This window comes from Ochotona curzoniae, unplaced genomic scaffold, assembly GCF_017591425.1.
Source record: "Ochotona curzoniae isolate NIBS_2020 unplaced genomic scaffold, NIBS_Ocur_1.0 scaffold_4763, whole genome shotgun sequence".
Classification (NCBI taxonomy): domain Eukaryota; kingdom Metazoa; phylum Chordata; class Mammalia; order Lagomorpha; family Ochotonidae; genus Ochotona; species Ochotona curzoniae.
The window spans coordinates 2,547,986-2,568,276 of record NW_024467123.1 but is presented as its reverse complement, the minus strand read 5'-3'; positions in this window follow the sequence as shown (position 1 = coordinate 2,568,276).

Here is a 20,291-nt window from a genome sequence, read left to right as displayed (position 1 = left end):
AACCCAGAGCAGACACCCTGGACACCAAGCTCCTGTTATGCACGCACAGCTCTGTGTGCAGCAAGGGGCACAGGGCCTGGATGAAGGTCTGCGCCCACCGCAGCTCTCCAGAAGGGCACTCAACAGAGGCAGGAGAGAGGGGAAGGTGCCTCCCCCAGAGCCCAAGACCAGGGACAAGGCAGAGCCTGGACCCTCACTGCTGTTGTCTGAGAGAGGCCCGGATGGCCCCAGAGGGCAAGCAGGGGTGTGCCTGTCCCCTCCGCAGGGACACAGGGCCCAGCCAAAGCCAACACCCAGGAAGGACCAAAGGTACACGGACCAGTTCCAAGGTCCGCTGGACAAGCGTGGAAGGCGGGGGGAGGGGTGCAGCTCAGAGGACGATAGGGCCCTGGTAAGAGGGGTGGGGGGACTAGAGAGACACGAGCGGGTGCCCCCTCCTGCCATGACAACTCAGCCTTCAGTTCCCACGGCAGTGAGCCATCAGTGAGGGCCCCACGCCCACGGCGTCCTGAGACGCGGCCCTTGCCTGCGGCTCCACACCTGTGCGCCTCCCGCAGTGCCCGGGTCCAACCTCCACAGGTCAAGACCCCGCGCCAAGTCCCTCCTCTGACCCCCAAGACCCGGCATTCGCCGGCTCGGGCGCGCCCCCACAGCGGGGGTCTCCGGGGAGCCCGCAGCCGGCCAAGGCCGGAGCCAAGGTCACGCTCCTTCCCCCGCTGCCTCCCCGCACCCATCGCCTCCAGCCCTTGGCGAAGGCCCCCCACTCCGGACAGGGGAGAGCGGCGCCTAGGGACCCTGCCAAGCAGACACGCGGGCCGCTGGACGCGGGGCCCGGGCAGGGGCAGGCCGCCGCGCTCACCGGGCGGGGGTCGCCGCGGTCCGGAGGCTGCAGGTCAGGGGGCCGCGAGCCGCGCGCCGCGCCGATCCCCGGTCACGTGCGCGCCGCCCCGTGAGCGCGCACCCCTCGAGCGCGCGCCCGGCAGGGGCCCGGAGCGCCGTGACGTCGGCGCCGCCGATGCCCCGCCCCTGGCCGGCGCTGGCCGCGGTGCTGACTGCCCAGACGGAGCGGAGCCCCCCTGGACCCGAGCCGTGGCCCTCCAGCTGCGGCGATTGTGCTGGCTAGGAAGCAGGTTGTGTGTCGGGGTCCTGGTCTGTAAAATCGGGATGCTGTTAGGATTGCAGGTTGCACTTTCTCGGGGGAGTTTGAGATCTTGCATTGCAGAATCGGATAACACATTGCAGCCATGTATTCTCCCTGTGGAGGTGGCTTGCCCTGCCCTCAAGTCCGGTTCCCACAGTCCACCCCACCTGAAAACTTCTCTGGGTCATAAATATACCATGGAACCGAACTGCTGGGACCGTGTAGGATTGCAGTAGGAGTAACTTGACTTAAGCAGTCAAGTGTGGCACATTCTATATTCTAGTAAAGGTGCGAGAGGATGTTTCAGCCCTTCTGTCTCACCCAGCACTTGGCAGTGTCTGCCTTCCACTTCTCGCCAGCATAACAGATGTGATGCCCCGTTATTTTTATATATGTGTGCTTATTGATTCGAGAGGCAGACACAAACATAGAAGGTGTCTGCCTCCCACTGGTTCACTCCCCCACAAGGGCACCAAGGCCAGACCTGACTCAACCCAAAGCTGGGAGCTAGCAGCTCAGTCCAGCTCTCCAATGGAAGGCGGCAGGGACCCAACTGCTTTAGCCATCGTCTGCTGCCTCCTATGGTGGGCGTTACCAGAAAGCCAGGCTCAGGAGTGGGATCCCCTGGGACTAGAACCGTGACACCCAAACACTGTGCCCCATCTAATCTGCCCTTTTCTGGTGGTGGAAGATTTCAACCCAACATTCTCTGTGAGCCCATAGGCTGCCTGCTGTTGTCTGCAGTTTCTCTATGGGGGTTGTTCTCAGTTTTTCAGTCATGCCTGCTGAGAGTTCAAATCACCACCAACCCTCCCACCCCTCACCCTGGGTTATGGCACCAGCCCTTCTCTGCCTTCGCTGCTTTCACTCTGGCATCGCTGGGTTCTGGTGTCAACACTGCAGCCAGATGTTCTCTCCAATACTTGAGGTTTCCCGGCTTACATAATGAAGATAAACAGACAACCAAAAGAAACAGTGTCTTACTATTTGTGGTCATGAAAAAGACATGCCCACTACACATGTACATTTCCCAGATTCCAGTAAGTACCAGCCACATTAATATGGTTGCCTGTGGGAGGAAGTGGTTGGGGGTTGGGGCTACGAGGTAATCAGTTACCCAGACCAAAGTTGGTAGGGTTCCAGGAGCAAAAGAATGGAACTAACTCCACTGTTTCTACCTGAGGTCCCCAAAACGTTTATCCGGAAGCTTCCTGTTTTAGGGAATACTGGGTTTGCTCAGCATTTACCACAAGGTGCAGCTCTTAGCACTTCCCCCCCCCCCAATAAATATTGGTTAAGCAATTGAGTGAATCTAGATGGATTCTTGACTTGGGGAGAGTCTGTTTGTTGGGTGTGGAGAACAGGGCTGATTGGGAATTCGTTGGTTACCATCCTGTTTAAGCAAAAAATCAGGTGAAGGTGAAAACTACATGCAAAGAGGCTGCCCGCACCAGAGGAAGCCAAGGGATGCATCTCAGAGAGACACAGCCCCTCTCGGCTTTCTTGGCATCCCAGCTCCAGGAAGAGAGGAGCCAACAATCAACTCTTCAACTCTACCTGAAGTGGGGTACAGGAATCCCGATCAGCCCACCCCCCGGCCGCACGGGGATTGAAAAGGCAAGGCAGGTGTCTCACAGGGTGCTGCTGATACGGCAGAAATGCTGTGAGTCGGGGAGGAATAGTCCAACAAACCCGCAGAAGACCCCTAGCATGGCCACTGCCAGGATACCCTAAGGGCGCCCCCCCCCCCCGGGCTTGTGGTCTCAGGCTCCATGCCTCACGTTAAGGGATTGAGACATGTTGGAATTCAGAAAACAAAAATCAAAGTGAAGAATCAAAATGGCAGAATGGGATAAGGGCACGTTTAAACAGATGGAAAAACATTAGCCAGTGTGAAGCAGAGAGGGCACATTCCAGGAAATAGCAGAGGACAGAACAACAGCGGAGGGACACCTGGAGACTGACAGACACAGGAAAGCAAACCGAATGTTGTGGCGTTGTAGTGACTGATACCCCGGCGGCATTCAGCAAATGGCGATCTGAACTCCTCTGGCAGCCAGAACTCCACCAGCAACAAGGTGGGAAGCATTCACTGGGAGCTCAGGAGGTGAACCCAAAGAACTGCCTGTCCTGCTGCTCTGTTCGATTTGACCAGGAGCTGAAACAGGCCCCAGACAGGCAGTGCAGGAACAGGGTAGATTTCACAGCCCAGTATGTCCCCTAGAACCGAATCAGGCACCATTTTGTGTAGGGAGACAAATGCTATGGGACAGGACTCAGCATGCACTGAGCAGGGGGTGAACTCATTTCTGGCTCAATAAATTACAGCATGGCATCCTACAGGTTCCACCCAACATAGCTCTGAGTAGCCCTCAGACGTGACAGTCAGCAGATCCAGAACTCTAGTAGTGGCACGCCAGGTGGCATTTTGTGCAGTATGGGAAAACTGTAAGACTCCAGGGACAACAGTGAGCGAGCTGTGCACGCGCTAAGCTGGGACCAAACTCACAGAACTCAGTACATTGTACTGGTCCCACAGAGAAAATAACACCGATTTTGGCATCATACAGGCCAAAATAGGTCTGTGTGGCCCTCAGATCTAATGGCCAACAGGTTCTGGCAAGATCAGCACCAACAACTTAATTATATAGGACACCTGGTGTCTCCCTAATCCTGGGAACCGCTCAAACCAGAAGGGGGAGGAAGAATGTATAGAAAACGGTGCAGCCTCAGCACAGTATCACAGGAGGTGGAGACTGATGAGCCAGGAGCTGGGGCTGTGGAGACCACGGTGGAAATCTAACATAAGAACCCAGACCTGGAACTCACTGGAAGGAGTGGCACAAGTGGCTACAAATAAAGAGCTATGTAGCAACCACAACAAGTAAAATCGAACTGTAGACCTGTGGGTGACACAGCTTAGAAACCTGCCCCAAGGAGAAGACTCTGCTAACCAAGTACAATGACCAAGAGCAAAAGAAAAGACAAAGACACAATGAATATTACTGAAGACTCCCCTGCGAAAGAGCAAAAATCTTTGCCAACCTCAGAGTTCACTGAGGAAGACATCGAGAAAATGGGACACAGAATTCAAAACACTTGTTTTAAAGTTTTTTTTTTTTTTTATCAACAAGAAGCATCTAATACAGGAGTTAAAACAATTGAAGGGACTTGTCACACAGGAAACGAATCAAATGAAAGCTGCTGCAAGAACCAGCATCCCATATGGGCGCCAGTTTGTGTCCTGGCTGCTCCACTTCCCATCCAGCTGCCTGTTTGAGGCCTCGGAAAGCAGTAGAGGACGGCCCAAAGTCTTGGGACCCTGTACCCACATGGGAGACCTGGAAGAAGCTCCTGGCTCCTGGCTTGGGATTGGCTCAACTCCGGCCATTGCAGCCATTTGGGGAGTAAACAAACAAGCAAATAGAAGATCTTTCTCTCTCTCTTTCTGTACATCTGCCTTTCCAATAATAATTAAATAAATCTTTAAAAAAAAAAACCCTCAAATAAAAGGGCCCAGTGAGGTAGCCTAGTGGCTAAAGTCCTCATCTTGCACGTACCAGGATCCCAAATGGGCACTGATTCTAACCCCAGTGGCCCTGCTTCCTATCCAGCTCCTCCTCCTTTCTGTATATCTGACTTTCTAATAAAAATAAATAAAATATTTTTTAATCAAATAAAAATAAGTCTTTGACAAAAAAAATTTAAAGCTCTCAGGCGCAGTGTCTCCCTAAGCTGTCCTGCCGTGTCTCACCCTGCCTTCTCCCCTAAGCCAGTGCTGAGCGAAACTAGAATTCCACTTCCGCAAGGTTGGTCCTAGCACACTGGCTTTTCTTCAAAACCTTCGCCCTTCACTCCCTCACCCTGCTGCCTTCCTCTCTGGAAGTCAGCCATAAAGAAATTCTGTCATTTCAGAGGGGCCCTGCCCCAGCCTTGGAGCGAGGAGTGGCTGGTGGCAAGAGCAGACAGCCTTGCCTTCATTTCTGCGCTCGGCCGGGGCTCAGACCCCTGTGCACCTGCCCGTGCTTCCTGGACATCAGCACACAAATGGGCACTCCTTCTGGCGTCTCCTCTGAGTCATGGACACCAGGATCGAAATGGACTGGCTGAGTTTTTCTCTTGTTCGCTGGTCTTCTGTCACAGCAGTGTTAGCCAGGGCTCTTATGAGCTAGAATACACCTATTCTTTTTTCTCTCCCTTATTCCGCAGGCCAGGAGGAGCAGCATATATTTCAAGCTGTGAATGACATGGTCAGATGGGAAATCTTTCTCAGGGGGCTGGCATTGTGGTACATCAGGTAAGCCCACTACCTGAGATGTTGGTATCCCATTTTGAGGGCTGGTTCAATTCCCAGCTGCTCCACTTCTAAGTCAACTCCCTGGGAAAACTGGTATAGCATGGCCCAAGTGTGTGGGCCGCTGCCCCTCACATGGGAGACCCTGATGAAGCTGCTGGCTCTTGGTTTCAGCCTGCCCAGCCATGGCCAGTATAAATGGCCATTTGGGGAGTGAACCAGTGGATGCTGTACTCAGCCTTTCAAAGTTAATAAAGAAATCTTAAAAAATAATAATAATAAGGAAAGAGCACTTTCTCTGGCAAGTAGAGGGAAGTTGTAGAGGTAAAAGTGGAGAATCAGTTCCCCAGGGGGAGAGACTCAGCGATGGAGTTGGGGCACAGGTATGAGAGGCACACCTGAGTTGGCTTCCGGGAGTTTCCTGGCAGAGTGTTTATGCATGATGGGCACAGGGTGGAACATCCCAGTGAACTCAGTGGGTGATGCAGGCTGGGAGAAACAGCAGACAGGTTCACGAGTCGCAGCCACAGATATACCACTCGAAAAAGAGAGAAGGGGCTGGGGAACTCAACTGGCTAATCCTCTGTCGGTACACGCTGACATCCCATATGGGTACTGGTTCCTGTCCCAGCTGCTCTACTTCCCATTCAGCTCTCAGCTTAAGGCTTGGGAAAGCAGCAGAGGACAGTCCAAAGCTTTGGGACCCTGCGCACATGTGAGAAACCCAGAGAAAGTTCCAGCTGTTACGGCCACTTGGGGAGTGAACCAGTGGATGGAAAATCTTCCTCTCTGTCTCTCCTTCTCTCTTTAAATCTGCCCTTTGAACAAAAATAAACAAATCTTTTTTTAAAAAAAAAAAAAAAAAGAACGATAGAGACACGGAGCAGCAGGCAGGAGCAAGCCCTGACAAGTTAGGAGCTGCAGAGTCACCAGAGGTGGCAGAGAACCCCACGGGGAGGGAAGCTGAATCACTCTCTCCAGGGCTGTGCCAGGCTGAGGTCACGGAGTCCGGAGTCGGCTGGCTGCCAGGCCTGCCAGCTGAATTGGTGCTCTGCTAATTACATTGATTAAAGTAAACATTTGGGGCAATCAAGGCTCCCGGAGGGTGCCTGCTCCTCCAAGCTCTGGAGAGGACCTGAAGCAGTGGGTGTGGGCTGTGCAAGGATGCTGGAAGCCAGCCTTTCTGTCTTCCAAACTTGTGTCTGTGTGTGGGACGGGAAGCACACGTTCTTACTGATCGATTCTGCTTGTGAACAACTTAAGCGATAAAAGTGCTCATGGAAATGCAGGTGATGGAAAATTGTGCATGAACTTCAAGGTGTCGTTGCCCAAAACGAACTTATGGAGCAAAATGTGAAAATTCACCCTGCCTCCCCCCACCTTCCCCAACCTCACTGTCTCTTATCCAGGGGTCACAGCTGGCCAGTGTGGTGATCACCAGAAAAGACTTATTTATTCTCATTGGAAAGGCAGATTTACAGAGGAGAGAAGAAGAGACAAAAAGATCTTCCATCTGCTGGTTATCTCCCTGAATGGCTGCAATGGCTGGAGTTGAGCCAACTCAAAGCCAGGATCTAGGAGCTTCCTCTGGGTCTCCCACATGAATACAGGGTCCCAAGGCTTTGGGCCATCCCCTACTGCTAAGTGGAACAGCTAGGACATAAACCAGCGTCCACATGGGATACCAGTGCTGCAAGGTGGAGGATTAGCCAGTTGAGCCATTGAGCCTGCCTCTGTGATGAGACCTTTACAAGACTGCTGATGAATTTGCTCATGCGTGATGATGCATATACACTCTTAAAAAGCATGATACACACATGGACGGACACATTCCCTGGCTTCCCCTTTTCCCTTTGGATGATCTGTATGATCTCAGTATGTGTAAGATTGTGCCTTGTTTATGGGCATGCTGTATTCATGGAAGGGATATATACTAATTATAGTTCCTCTTTCTTCCCCTTGGGTGATTTTAAAAAAATATATATTTATTCTGGTTATTGCGGGTCGCTCCAACTAGGCTGCAGCTCCCACTGGGTTATGCGAGGGCTGAGTATGTGCTGGGCAGCACCAGGCTGGACTGCAACACCCATTGGTTCAAGTGGAAGTCGGGTGTGAAACAGAACCAACCCAGTGATTGCAACCACCAGCTGATCGGGGTGGTGGACGGTGCTGGGCCCTGTACTTGCTAGTATATACCAGAATCTGGTTTGAGAATACCTCAGACAAGATTTCTTTGGAGATCTCCCCAATCAAAATGCTGGACTCAGAACCCTAACCAAGAAAAGAGAGAAGACAGAACAGGTCAACCAACCATCTCAGCTATATCTTGGCAGCGAAATACGGGTCAAACAGAGACTCTATGATGGACTATGTCAATTAGCGGATTCTTCAAAGACCTCACAGTGCTTGTAGTGTCAAGATTGGCAGCGATTCATAACTGTTGAAATATCAAAACCACCTGAGCAAGAACCTTAGAGCATACCCTACATCCGGGACCTGGGGAGGGTGGGAAATTGGGTGGCCCTTCTCCCTTAATACCCCGCCCCCCTTTAAACATGAAGGAAACAATATGGAAAAAATAAGTCCTACCCACTTTCCTGTAGCTCTTGAACCTTTTTACCCTAATTAACTATGTAAAGATTGTCAACAAAATTTTTTAAAATATATATATATATATATATATTTATTCCGAGAAATTCCCCCTAAGTATAGCCTTTGGCCTGGGTACAGGTGTTCTAATGACACCGATTGCTGCAGTAAGATGGATACTGAATGAAAACATACCCGTGTTTTGGGATTTGACGTGGACAGCGTCCCACTGCGCTGTAGGTTCCCACTTCCTCGGAACAGTGTCCGTCCTTACCATTTGTACTGAGAGGGCAAAATGAACCTCCCTGTTGTCATTTGTATAAGACTGATAATTAGATGGCAACCCATATGCATGATTCGTCTAATGAGCTGCTTGCCATTGTTTATCGTTACTTAGACGCAGAGGGAGAGACTAAGAGAGGTCTCCCATCTGGCTCAAACTCCAAATGTACACCGCAGTCCAAACTGGGGCTGGGAACTGCATCCGGGTCTCCCATGTGGGTTAACAATGATCGAGGTACTGGAACCATCACAGTTGCCTTCCCTGAAAGCCAGAACTGAACCCAGGCATCGCAAGCTGGGCTGCAGGTGCCCCAGCTCATGTCCTCAATGCTAGTCTGGATGCCTGTCCTAATAGGTACCATTTTATGTGTCCATTTTTAAAAAGTAGATAACCGAAGTTGCAAGTCCACATGGTGCGTATTTGGCACAATATTTTTGAAAAGTTCTTCTTATGGTCTTTGTTCATTTTTCTGTTGAGTTGTTCACATTTTTCTTTCTTTTTTTTTTTTTTAAGATTTATTTTTATTGCAAAGTCAGACAAACAGGGAGAAGGAGAGACAGAGGGGAAGACCTTCTGTCCAATGGCTCACTCCCCAAGTGGCGCAACGGCCAGTACTTGCCAATCTGAAGCCAGGAGCCAGGAGCTCTTCTAGGTCTCCCACATGGTTGCAGGGTCCCAAGGCTCTAGGCCGTCCTCTACCGCTTTCCCAGGCCACTGGCAGGAAGCTGGGTGGGAAGCGGGGCCACCGGGATTAGGACCAGTGCCCATATGGGATCCCCGTGCATTCATGGCGAGGAGTTTAGCTGCTACGCTATGACGCTGGGCCCATTCACATTTTTCTTACCTGTTCAGAGAAATCGTTTTTATGTCCTGGATGATAATATTTTGGGGTGGGCATTTAGCCCAGCTCACAGGACAGGGCTTCCACTCTCAGACGGCAGCAGATCACTGTTCCATAGCAGGAGGGGGGCAGGTAACAGTAATAACACAAGATCTTGTAAGACTTACTTCTTTTCATTTGGAAGGCAGATTTACAGAGGAAAGGACGGACAGGGGGATGTTCCCTCCACTGGCTCACTCCCCAAATGACTGCAATGGCCACAGCTGAGCCGATCTGAAACCATGAGCCAAGCGCTTCCTCCGGGTTTCCAACATGAGTACAGAAGCTCCAAGGCTTTTGGCCATCCTCTACTGCTTTCCCAGGATACTAGCAGGGAGCTGGATCAAGAACGGAGCTGCCAGGACACAAACTGGTAGCCGTATTGGATGCCAGGAACCTCAGGCAGAGGCTTAACTTGCTACACCATGGCGTCAGCCCAAAATAAGGTCTTTAAGGAAGAAATTAAGTATAAATGAGATCTTCAGGGTGGTCTAAAATAAGAGGCAGATGTCTCCTGATAGGAAGGGCAGAGTGGCACCTAGACACAAACAGGGAGGAGTTGGCTCCTGCCAGCCCAGGAGAGACCTCTGCAGGAACCAAGCCCACAGGCTGGGCCAGTTATCCAGGCTTATCCTACTAGCTCTTGCTCAAGGGTGTAGGAACTTGGGTTGTTTATAGTCCAGTGATGCTCCGTAATGGGTGGGGGTTCAGGGATGTGGTCTGATACACCCCTAAAGTCTGGCTATGGGGTAGTGGGAGGCACTTTATGGTCCAGAAGCAGTGGGCCAGGGATGCCCTACCACTGGCAACGCAAGGCCTCTTCTACCAGCAGCACTGGGCTTGGGCGATGAACCCCTGCTGACAGCCGCAGCAGCACATGGCATGCCTTCACGGTTGCAAATCCTGCCAGGATCGGTGGAGCCTCAAAGCCCCCAGGCAGTTCACGGCCAGGCTGTGCGAATGAGAGAAACCAGGTTCAGGTTCCTGACCTCGCAAGCCCTCCGGCTGATGTGCCTGCAAGCATCCGAGGGAATTCCATGGGGCTGGGCCTCTGAGCCCAGGAGAAGCTCCGAAGTGTGCGGAGGCCAACCGCGGGCAGAAGCAGTGGCCGTCCGGCGGTGCAGCACGCGAGGCGCTTCCTGGAGAGTGGGTCCAGTGGAGGAAAGGGGTTGGGCCACGAGCCCAGACCTGCAAGCAGGTGCGCGGATCAGCGGGGCGAGGACACAGCGGCAGTCCCAGCCTCAAGCTCCTGGACTCCCAGGGATCTCCCGGACAGGCCGGCTTCTCGAGCCTCCTGCTTTCCCGGGCGACCAGGGGACGGGACATGCGGCAGCTGAGACCCCTCCCCGCTGCCTGGCCCAGCTGAGCGCGCCCCCCCGGGGAGTCCCCAACGTGTGCCCGGCAAGGAGGAGGTGGTGGCCAGGAGGGTGCCTGGGAGGCCTGGCGCGCTGCCCGCCCTCCCCCGGGGGTGCAACTAGGCTGGGGGTCCCAGGCGGCTCTATTAAAGTCGTGGGGCTGGGAGATTCTGGTGAAAGCAAAGCAGGCCGTTCCCTACCCGCTCCCAGGCAAGGCCAGGCAGCCTGACCCAGACTCCTGGCATCCTGGGAACACTGGCAACAGGTCTATGTACCAGGTGGGAGGAGGCCAGCCGGCCAGCCAAGTAGTGGGCACCGGCCTTGGGGACAGACCAGGCTGTAGTGGTCACAGTGGAGTCAATCAGTCTGCGTGAGGTGGCACTGCACAGCCAGCCTCAAGCTGGTGTCGTTCATGGGGAAGATTGCCTACTCTAGCACAAGAAAAGCCCAAAAGGCCCTCCAAGGCTCAATGGTCTAGAGAAATGCCTGGGGCGGAGTAGGCACGACTTTGAGTGAGGTCAGTGGCGAGCCCTATCGATCAGCCAGAAAGAGAACAGGAGAGGAGGTGGGCTGGGCCGAGCACAGGTCGTTCCGGGAAAGCAGCCATCCTAACATTGTATCCAACCGACCAGAGCCAGAACGAAGACGTGAAGCTGCAAATTGCGAATGCACCACTTGGTTTCTGTATTTTTTTTTTTTTTTTTTTGCAGCTTTCTGCATCTTAAAGGTAGTTTGGAAACAAAAAACTGGCTTCTTGATTGCTCCCTCTTCAACTCTTTTCTGAACAAGCTTTAGGCAGCTAGAAGCGAGATGCTGACCTTATACTTGACCTCCTAGGAAGCCAGGCGGATGTGAGGGCTCAGGTCAGCTCATGGCTCCTGTGTAGTGTGGAGGCTGTGGGCTAGGTTGGGGGGCCTTGGGCAAGCCAGTGCCTCTGTGGACAGGGTTCAGATGTGTTCTACCAGGAGGAAACGAGCTACCCAAATACAGAGCCGAAATATTGCTTCTTCTCCTTCTCTTTCCCTTTCCTCCTCCTCATTATTGTCTTATGTATGAAAATCATATCCACAGTCAGGCAGAGCTTCCACCCCTTGGATCACTCCCTCGCTTCCCACCTCCAGGGCAGGCCAAGGCTGAAATGGGGAGCCAAGGGGCACAGTCCAGGTCTTCTCCCACATGGGGGCCTGGAAACGACCCATCATCACCCACCCTTCCAAGGTCTGTAGTAGCGGGAAGCCGGAGCGAGCCAACTGGGGAGTGAACCAGTAGATGGAAGATATTTCTGTTTCTCCTTCTCTCTATAAACCTGTATTTTCAATAAAAATAAAATAAATCTTTAAAGAAAGAATAGATGTGTTCACTCTAAGATTTGGGCATAGACAAAATAGGGATGAACACGGTATGGTTTATGTGTGTGTGGTGGAATGCCTTGAGTCAGGAAAGCTGACTCCTGCACACCACAACCTGGATAACATTCAAAAGTGTGTCCAGTGCAAAAAGCTGGATGCCAAGATCATTTTTGTAAAAAGTGCTGGCTGGCTGGGGAGAGGTGGGGGAGAATGAAAAGTGAGTGAGATAAGCTGCCTTCTGTTTAAATTTTTTTTTTAAATTTTACGTTCAAGAGTTGCAGAAAGAGGCAGAGAGGGAGAGAGAGAGAGAGAGAGAGAGAGAGAGAGAGAGATCTTCCATCTGCTGGTTCACTTCCCAAATGGCCTCAATGGCTAACGTGGGCTGATCCAAAGGTGGGAGCCAGGAGCTTCTTCCAGGTCATTTCAAGTAACCGCAGGGACCCCAGGACTTGGGCTGTCCTCTACTACTTTCCCTGGTGCATCGGCAGGCAGCTAGATGGGAAGTGGAGTGGCCAGAACTTGTACTGGCAAAGGATTAGTGTGCTGTGCCACAGTGCCAACCCTGAGTTATCTTCTTGGGGTAATGGAAATATTTTAAAATCACAGCCCTGTGAAGGCAGTGCAAATCGCTTAGACCCGCACCTAAACCAGGTGAATTTCCTGGCATGGTAACTAGACATCTTTCCTTTCTTTCCCTTCTTTTCTCTTTCTAACCTCATTCTTTTGTGCAATTCAGGCTGAGGAGAGCAGTTGAAAAACAAATGTTGAGCCAGCATCTAAGTTGCCAATACTCAGGCCAGTCCACTGTTCACTTCTGGTTCCCCAAAGCCTCTTCTCTTTAAGGAGGCGCTGTGACTGACTACAAACACCACGCATGTTGGCAAAGCCTTATTGAAAGATTTTTAATTGTTAGAGCAGTTGTGGGTAATTTATCCAACAATTGAGCAGGTTGTATGGAATCTGCCTACTCCCTCTTCCTCACAGTTTGATAACTGATGAGCTAGCTTGGAAACATTCTTACTAACTAAATCCACAGACAAAGGGGCCACGGCCCAGTCCTCCCAGCTCCCCACCCTAGACCCCCAACAACCACTGATGCTTTTCCTCTCTTGCTTCGCCTATTTCTATCGTTTAAGCACATGCTAGACTTTTCAGATTGGTTTCTTGCGCTTAGCAATATGCATTCCAGTGCCAGTTCCACGGCTGCAGAACTGCTTCCTGTCACAGCACTGAATAATACAGCAAGGGGTGTGTCTGTTTATGCATCCATTCGTCTCCTGGACAGCCTTGCTTCCAGATTGTGGCAAAGGTAAACAAAGCTGCTACAAGTATCTGCGTGCAGGCTTCTGTGTGGACATGTTTTACATTTATTTGCATAAATACTAAGGAGAGTGAATGCTGGATCAGATGGTAAGAGGCTTAGGTTTGTGTGAAACTGTCAAACCGCTTTCCAAAGTGTCTGCACCATTTTGCATTAACTGCTAGTAATGAATGATATGCTTTCAATATTTGGTGTGTGTGTTTTTTTTTTTAAGATTTATTTATTTTTATTGCAAAGTCAGACATACAGAGAGGAGGAGAGACAGAGAGGAAGATCTTCCATCTGATGATTCACTCCTTCACTCCCCAAGTCACCGAAACGGTCCGTGCTGTGCCAATCTGAAGCTGGGAGCCAGGAGCTTCCTTCCAGGTTTCCCACGCGGGTATAGGGTTGTAAGGCTTTGGGCTGTCCTCGACTGCTTTTGCAGGCCACAAAGCGGGGAGCTGGATGGGAAGTGGGGCTACCAGGCTTAGAACTGGTGCCCATATGAGATCCTGGCGTGTGCAAGCCGAGGACTTTAGCCTCTAGGCCACCACGCTGGGTCCAATATTGGTGTTTTTTGTGTTCTGGATATGGGTCATTCTCCCTCTCTCTTTTTAAGATACAATTATTTATTTGAAAGAGTTACAGAGAGCGAGAGCCCATCTTCTGGTTCACTCCCCAAATGCCAATAGCTAGGACTGGGGCCGGGCCAGGCGGCAGCAGAGATATAGGAGCTCAGTCCTGATCTGCCATGGTGGGTGAGAAGAAATCAACTACTTGGCTTCTTTGGCTGTGCATTAGCAGGAAGCTGGAGTCAGGGGTGCATTGAGAACTTGAACCTAGGCATTCCCAAGTAGCTTTTCTTTCCCTTCCCCCCTAAATATCTATTGGAAACACAGAATAACAAAGAGAGAGAGAGAAAAAAAAAACCCTTCCATCTGCTGGTTCGCTTTCCAAATGCCCACAGCTACCAGGGTTGGGCCAGGCTGAATCCAGGATCCTGGAACTCCAACTGGGTCAGCTAAGCGGGTAGCAGACCTGCAATCACCTGGACCAACTTCTGCCTTCCTAGACACATTAGCAGGGAGCTGGACTGGAAGCGGAGCAGCTGGTGTCTAGTCAGTGCTTCTGTATGAGATGCCAGCCCTACAGGCAGCAGCGTCTATACCTCCCTGCTGGCTGCCCTGTTCTCCTTTCACAGACTTATCTGTCACTTGTATGTGACCTTTCGTAAGATGTATATTTAGGTCCCTTGCCCATTTTGATGTCAGGTCGTTTATTTTTTCACCCCCTTCAGTTTTAGTGTTCTTTGTGTAGAGGCCAGCATTTTAGCATAATGAGTTAAACTGTACCTGCTTAACTTTTCGTGATGAATTTGTCGTTCAACTTCTAACCCAGCTCCCTGCTAACGTGCTTGGGAAAGCACTGAAGATGGGCCACACACTTGCACGCATGTGAGAGACCCGGATGAAACTGCTGGCTTTGGCCTGTCCTAGCCTGGGTCCTTGTGGTCATTTGGGGAATTGAATCATCAGACAGAAAATCTCCCATACATATATATATATATATGTAGTAAATAAAATTTATATATATTTATAATTTATATAATAATACTATATATAACTATATATAATCTTATATATTTAAATCTGTCTTTCAAATAAAGATTTAAAAAATCTTAAAAAAAAAAAGTTCCCAGCTCCTGGAACTAGCCCTGAATTGAGAGCACTTGGGAAATGAGCCAGTGGATGGAATCTCTCTCTTTCTCTCTCTCTCCTACCCCCAACTCAAAAATAAAATTTTAAACAGTCTAAAGATGTATTATGCACTGACCAAGTGAAGTACTCATGGCTGTTCCCACACTGAAAAATCAATAGGTTAGTGAAACAAACTAACATGATCACACCAATAGCATTTGACAATATCCAACTGCCACTTGATTTTTGAAAGGAAAACTCCGTAAACTAGGAATAGAACTTGCTCACCTTGACAAAGCACATTTACAGAAGAACCCTACGGTGGACATCATCCTGCATGGTAGGAAACTCTGAACAGGGCAGGCTACGTACGTACTTTCACCATGCCTCATGGACATATTAGAAGTTCATTACACAGATTGCTCATAAAACATATGATCATTGGGCCCAGCACCGTAGCCTAGCAGCTAAAGTCCTTGCCTTGCACATGCCAGGATCCCATATGGGCGCCAGTTCTAATCCTGGCAGCCCCACTTCTCATCCAGCTCCCTGCTTGTGGCCTGCAAAAGCATTAGAAAATGAACCAAACCCTTGGGACCCTGCACCCGCATGGCAGACCCAGAAGAGGCTCCTGGCTCCTGGCTTTAGATGGGCTCAGCTCCGGCCATTGTAGCCACTTGGGAATGAATCAATGGATGGAAGGAAGATCTTCCTTCTTTCTCCTCGTCTCTGCATATCCTTTCCAATAAGAATAAATCTATATAAAGAAAGATATGATAATCTATCTAAAAAACCAGGAATAATTTATCAGAAAGTTAGAACTAACACGCTATAGGTCACAATGACACGGGCTGGTTGAGGCCAAAGCCAGGAGCCAAGAGCGTTATCCAGGTCTCCATTTTGACAAACTGGGATTGTTTTTGGGTTTCTTCTTTGTATAGCCTTTCCTATGGTTGCTCCAGTAATATACTGTCTCCAGCGTGGGTGCAGGGCCATCCTCTCCTGCTTTCCCAGGCCATAAGCTGGGAGCTGGATGCAAAGTGGAGCAGCTGGGACACGAACCAGTGCCCTTATGAAATGCTGGCATTTGAAGGTGGAGGATTAAACCAATGGAGCCATTGTGCTGACCCCAAAATCTGTCCTTCCAATGAAAGTAAATGAATCTTAGACACACACTCACACAGAGCAGTCCGCAGTGCCTCCATTTACCATGTTGTGTGAATAACTTTTTAAACCCTTTTCTCTCCCACATTTTAAATCTCCTCTACATAGGGAAAAACAAGGCCGTCATATGTTTGTGTCAATAAACCGAGTTCAGTAACTTGAAGTGCAATGGAGCTGATTGCATTTATCTCTACTTCTGCTTTGTTTTTCCTTGCTGATATTCCTTCTTTCATCATTTCCTTTGTTTCAAGAACTCATAGGGCAGGTCTGCCGGCAATAAATTCTCTTGGTTTTTTCTTTCTCTGAGAGTATTGATTCCCCATTCTCTCTGAAGTGTATTTTTGCAGGGTGCAGCAGTCAGAGTTGACAGTTTCTGTGCTGCTTCCTTCGTGAAGTCGGATGCTGTCTGCTGCTGTTTGAGTTGCGTGTGTCCTTTAATCTGTCATTTTTTTTTTCTCACCCTTCCCAAGACTTCGTTTTTTTCCCCCTGCAGTTTCCAGAATTTTGACGATGTAATAATAATTTTTAGGTTTCATTCTGTTTGAAATTCACTCAGCTTCTTTAATCTGTGGGTTTACATCTTCTACCAAATTAAAAAAAAAAAAAGATTTTCTTAAGCAATTTTCAATCTCCTTCTAGGAACCCAATCACATGTTTTTTTAGTTTTATCTATTTTATTTCAAAGACAGAGTAACACATGGGGAGGGGGAGGGAGGGAGGGGAAAGAGAGAAAGAGAGGGAGGGAGAGAGAAACAGAGAGACAGAGAATGACTCTTCTATCTTGTGGCTCACTTGCAGGTGCTGCCAGCAGCTGGAGCTGGGCAGGTTGACAGCAGGAGCCTGCAGCTCCTTCCTTCCATGTGGGTGGCAGAGACCCAGGTCGCTCAGTTACCACCTGCTGCCTCCCAGACTGCGCATCAAGTCAGGAAAGCACATGCAGCCAGCCCATCTTGTTATGCCATTTGTTTCTACAACCTTCTCCAGAGCAAGTCGGGGGGCAGGAAGTTCAGCACTGGCGGACTGACCCCGGTATTGAGATTTTGTGCAAGCTTCCAAACTAATAGCTCAAACATGCAATGGATTTCTGTGGGCTAGGAAACAGAGTGGTAAGGAGAGAACGTTACCAGCGTAACCTCACCCGCAGTGCCAACACACGGAGTTGAGGGCTGGGGAGTGTCTCCCCTGAGCAGAGAGTTCTGTGACACGGCTGGAGGAAGTGCTCACAGGATCCACAGCCCCTGGAACCTTCAGAGCATCTGCTTCTGCTGCGGATCTGAGCTCTCTGGAGGCAAGACTGAATTAGCAAGAGGAGACAGGCAACAGGAAGCGAGACCTCAGGAAGCTGGTAAGGGAGAGAAATGATACAGCATGAATTCTCTTTGGAAGCTCCTCAGGGCATGGGGCTGTAGCTACCTGCCTCACATACATATCGGCAAATCCACTTGCAAAAACTTCCCCCAAGTCCCTAAGATACATTCTAAATGTTTTATAATGAGCAATCATGCCAAGTCTCAAATAAGTAGCATTAAGAGGGCAGGGGCTCTGTGGCACAACACGCTAGGCCGTTCTTTGTTGAACTTGCCAGGATTCTGGTTTGAGTTTCAAATGCTCCAACTTCAGACCCAGAGGGAGATGATCCAAGTACTTGGGGCCCTGCCACACAATATGGGAGACTCACAGGAAACTCCAGGCTCTTGGCATCTGCATGACCTAGTTCTAGCCATTGTTGGGGAATCAACCCGCAGATGGAAAATCTCTGCATGCCAATTAAATAAATATTTAAAAAATTATGGTGGGGCCAGCACAGTGGCCTAACACTGTGGCACTGTGGCCTGTGGCACTGGTATCCAAGCAGGAGCTGGCTCGTCTCCTGGCTGCTCCACTTGTGATCCTGGGGAAGCAGTGGAAGATGGCTCAAGTCTTTGGGCCCCTATACCCATGTTGGGAGACCTGGAAAAAACTCCTGGCTTGTGGCTTTTGATCAGGCCGGCTTCAGTTGTTGTGGCCATTTGGGGAGAGACACAGGAGTTAGAACATCTCTCTCTCCTCTGTAAATCTACCTTTCAAGCAAAAATAATCTTTTTTTTAAAAAGGAGGCTTCATTTTCTTTTGGGGGGGGGAAAAGTGACAGGTCAAATTTATATTCTCATAAAAATCATTTATGAGGCCAGCATTGTGGTAAAGTGGGTAAAGACACTGCCTGCAATGATGGCTTCACATAGGAGCACCTGTTCAGGTCCCAGACTCTAGTTCAGATCCAGCTCTCTGCCAATACACCTGGGAAAGCAGCGGAGGATGACCCAAGTGCTTGGGATCCTCACCCACATGGAAGATCTGGTTATAGTACCTGTTGAGTGCAACCCTGCTTCTTGTGGTCATTTGGACAGTGTACCAGTAGATGAAGATGCTCTCCCCCTGTAACTGGCTTTCAAACAAAAACATTTTTAAGAAAACATTTATTTAATTTTTTTGTAAAGTCAGATATATAGAAAGGAGGATAGACAGAGAGGAAGATCTTCCGTGTTTTGATTCACTTCCAAAGAGGCCACAATGGCCAGAGCTGCGCTAATCTGAAGCCAGGAGCCAGGAGACTTTTCTGGGTCTCCCACGTGGGTGCAGGGTCCCAAGGCAACAGCTTACACTGTCCACACATTATGCCACCTTATTTTTCATTGACCATATCTACAACCGTAACTCCTGCAACTCCCCATCTCACTTTTTTTTTTTGTTACATTATTTTTTATTGATTACACTGCATTATGTGACACTGTCTCACAGGCTCTGGGATTCCCCCAACCCCTCCCCAGACCCTCCCCCCATGGTGGATTCCTCCACCTTGTTGCAGCATTACAGTTCAAGTTCAGTTAAGATTCTTTCATTGCAAGCATAGAGTCCAGCATCTTATTGTCCAGATAAATTCAACAGTTTCTTGGGGAGACCATCTCTGGTCTGAAAGCAGAGCTGGCAGAATATCATCCCGATCCATTAAAAGCCACAACATAACATCAACATCAATTTACAACATTATGCAATTAATTGACATGGTATTGAGTAACAAATATGTTAAAAAATGCAAGTTCTTAACTGTATCCTCTACTTCATTGCCATTTCAATTTTGGTTTATTCAGAGAACCGGCTGCTATACACTTTAAAATGGCTATAGGGTACTATTCAGCTGTCTTGTGACTATTTTCATTTTAGCATTCAGCAGTTTATAGTGTTGAAGCTTAATTTTGCTGAATGTGGCAGATTTTGGGATAGTCTAAACTGGCTTATAACAAGGCATATGTCAACAGCTGAAGTGCAGAACAGGGGTTGGGACATTGGCTCAACTGGCTCATCAACTGCCTGCAAATGCTGGCATTCCAAATGGGCACCGTTTTGAGTCCTGACTGCTCTACTTGCTATTCAGCTCTAATGCTTGCAGCCTGGGAAAGTAGTAGAGGATGGCCCATGTACTTGGGACTCTGCACCCACTTGGGAGACTCCAGAGAAACCCCTGACTCCTGGCTTTAGTTTAGCTCAACTCCAGCTGTTGTGGTCATTTAGGGGAATGAGCCAGTGGAGGGGAGAACTTTCTCTCCACCGCTCCTTCTCTCTATAAATCTAACAAAAACACAGCTAAATAGAATTTTAAAACCCCCTACAAACATGATAAACCTCTTGATTCCCATATTCAAAATCATCTTGACACATTAACCCTGTATGTGAAATAAATAGAAACAGAACCAGTTATCCAACGCAGATCCAATTTTGCGGCTTGTTAAGCAGCACCCCTGTGGAAGGCTCGGGGGTTCCACGTGCGTCCAGGTGAGGGGTGGCTGAGGCTAGGGTGGCCCTGGGGCAGGTGACGGCAGCGGGTCCGGGTGCAATAGCAATTTCTTCTGGTAAGCCTGACATTGGAAGGGACTCCTTTTCCCTCATCTCCCAACAAAGGCGGCACATGCCCTCCCTCAAGACCAGGGTCCGGGTGCTGTCCACAGGTCAAGTACAGGCTCTCTTACTTTCACCACTTTAAAACGGATCTACTAGGCTCAGCTCTCCATTGCATCAAAAAGAAAATAAAAGCCATGAACTTGCAGCCTCAGGGATCGGACAAGAGGGAAGAAAACAGGTGAGACTCTGTAATTACTGCCTTGGTGAAGTTTTGTTGAAATCAACCCAAGTGGCTCTCGGGCTCAGTTCCGGTCTATGCTCGGAGTGGCGAGGCTTCATTGTGGCCTCCGGAGCAGCATG